Genomic DNA, 2,500 nt, shown 5'->3' with positions numbered 1-2,500 from the left:
ACGTCATTGGACTTTAGTGTGTCACGCCTTGGTGAACTTGAGGGATGTCAAGCCCCAGTGGCCTAATGGATAAGGCACTGGCCTCCTAAGCCAGGGATTGTGGGTTCGAGTCCCATCTGGGGTGATTGACAGCAGAGTGGCGCAGCGGAAGCGTGCTGGGCCCATAACCCAGAGGTCGATGGATCGAAACCATCCTCTGCTAACAGTGTTTTACTGGCAGTTGGGTGGTCTCTTCCACTGCGTTCTGACTGACGCATTGACATGGGTAAAGCCACATTTGTAGTCACTCTGAAAGGGTCAACAGCTTAATACAACAAGAGTTAATGATCCTCACCCTGGGACCTATATCACAGAGTTAGTACTTCATTTGAAATGAGATGAAACAGTGATATACCAGCATGAAAATGTGGTTGTATCGCTCGCAAAAAGTGGTATTATTACTGTCTGACAGCGTTTTTTTAGATGGAATGGAACAGGGTGAAACAAAAAGATAGGATTGGTTGACGCTTCACTGCATCATTAGACTTTAGCGTGTGGCGCCCTGGTGAACTGGTGTGATGTAAAGCCCCAGTGGCCTAATGGATAAGGCACTGGCCTCCTAAGCCAGGGATTGTGGGTTCGAGTCCCATCTGGGGTGATTGACAGCAGAGTGGCGCAGCGGAAGCGTGCTGAGCCCATAACCCAGAGGTCGATGGATTGAAACCATCCTCTGCTAATGGTGTTTTAATGTCTCACGGGCTCTTCCACTGCTTTCTGAATGAAAAACATTTGTACACATGTATGTGTACAGATGTGTACAGATGGAGTGAAACAAAATCATATGAATGGTTGATGCGTCACTGCGTCATTGGACTTCATGCGGTTCCGCCCCTGGTGAACTTGTGGTGCGTATAGCCCCAGTGGCCCAATGGATAAGGCACTGGCCTCCTAAGCCAGGGATTGTGGATCCGAGTCCCATCTGGGGTGATTGACAGCAGCGTGGGCCAGCGGAAGCATACCCATACCCATAACCTAGTGCGCGATGTAAGGAAACCATCCTTTAATGCTGTGTTCACATTATGGGCAACAAAACGGCAAAGCGTGGCCAGCGATATTGTCGGCGAGTCACTGTTGAAGTGCGGCTCAAGTGCTCCTTAACGTATTATGACGTTAAATAGCACTGAAAACTGACTGACGGCATTTTTTGTTTTTTAGATGGACCCGAACCTGGTCACACAAAAACATATGATTGGTTGACTCTTCACCACGTCATTGGACTTTAGCGCGTCACGCCTTGGTGAACTTGAGGGATGTCAAGCCCCAGTGGCCTAATGGATAAGGCACTGGCCTCCTAAGCCAGGGATTGTGGGTTCGAGTCCCATCTGGGGTGATTGACAGCAGAGTGGCGCAGCGGAAGCGTGCTGGGCCCATAACCCAGAGGTCGATGGATCGAAACCATCCTCTGCTAACAGTGTTTTACTGGCAGTTGGGTGGTCTCTTCCACTGCGTTCTGACTGACGCATTGACATGGGTAAAGCCACATTTGTAGTCACTCTGAAAGGGTCAACAGCTTAATACAACAAGAGTTAATGATCCTCACCCTGGGACCTATATCACAGAGTTAGTACTTCATTTGAAATGAGATGAAACAGTGATATACCAGCATGAAAATGTGGTTGTATCGCTCGCAAAAAGTGGTATTATTACTGTCTGACAGCGTTTTTTTAGATGGAATGGAACAGGGTGAAACAAAAAGATAGGATTGGTTGACGCTTCACTGCATCATTAGACTTTAGCGTGTGGCGCCCTGGTGAACTGGTGTGATGTAAAGCCCCAGTGGCCTAATGGATAAGGCACTGGCCTCCTAAGCCAGGGATTGTGGGTTCGAGTCCCATCTGGGGTGATTGACAGCAGAGTGGCGCAGCGGAAGCGTGCTGGGCCCATAACCCAGAGGTCGATGGATCGAAACCATCCTCTGCTAACAGTGTTTTACTGGCAGTTGGGTGGTCTCTTCCACTGCGTTCTGACTGACGCATTGACATGGGTAAAGCCACATTTGTAGTCACTCTGAAAGGGTCAACAGCTTAATACAACAAGAGTTAATGATCCTCACCCTGGGACCTATATCACAGAGTTAGTACTTCATTTGAAATGAGATGAAACAGTGATATACCAGCATGAAAATGTGGTTGTATCGCTCGCAAAAAGTGGTATTATTACTGTCTGACAGCGTTTTTTTAGATTGAATGGAACAGGGTGAAACAAAAAGATAGGATTGGTTGACGCTTCACTGCATCATTAGACTTTAGCGTGTGGCGCCCTGGTGAACTGGTGTGATGTAAATCCCCAGTGGCCTAATGGATAAGGCACTGGCCTCCTAAGCCAGGGATTGTGGGTTCGAGTCCCATCTGGGGTGACTGACAGCAGAGTGGCGCAGCGGAAGCGTGCTGGGCCCATAACCCAGAGGTCGATGGATCGAAACCATCCTCTGCTAACAGTGTTTTACTGGCAGTTGGGTGGT

General features: G+C 48.6%; 1 protein-coding gene and 5 non-coding genes across 6 annotated transcripts in view; all 6 read left to right on the top strand.

Moving 5' to 3' along the window:
• Nucleotides 1–2,500, top strand: part of LOC141759060 (arf-GAP with dual PH domain-containing protein 1-like) — a 56,975-nt gene that overhangs the window by 46,834 nt on the left and 7,641 nt on the right. The window lies entirely within an intron of this gene.
• trnar-ccu (transfer RNA arginine (anticodon CCU)) lies at nucleotides 52–124 on the top strand. Its single transcript has one exon. It is a non-coding gene; the product is annotated as a tRNA-Arg (tRNA).
• trnar-ccu (transfer RNA arginine (anticodon CCU)) lies at nucleotides 565–637 on the top strand. The gene has a single exon. It is a non-coding gene; the product is annotated as a tRNA-Arg (tRNA).
• trnar-ccu (transfer RNA arginine (anticodon CCU)) lies at nucleotides 1,297–1,369 on the top strand. The gene has a single exon. It is a non-coding gene; the product is annotated as a tRNA-Arg (tRNA).
• Nucleotides 1,810–1,882, top strand: trnar-ccu (transfer RNA arginine (anticodon CCU)). Its single transcript has one exon. It is a non-coding gene; the product is annotated as a tRNA-Arg (tRNA).
• trnar-ccu (transfer RNA arginine (anticodon CCU)) lies at nucleotides 2,323–2,395 on the top strand. The gene has a single exon. It is a non-coding gene; the product is annotated as a tRNA-Arg (tRNA).

Source organism: Sebastes fasciatus, chromosome 20 (genome assembly GCF_043250625.1).
Source record: "Sebastes fasciatus isolate fSebFas1 chromosome 20, fSebFas1.pri, whole genome shotgun sequence".
NCBI lineage: Eukaryota > Metazoa > Chordata > Actinopteri > Perciformes > Sebastidae > Sebastes > Sebastes fasciatus.
This window is presented reverse-complemented; position numbering and strand designations above follow the sequence as displayed.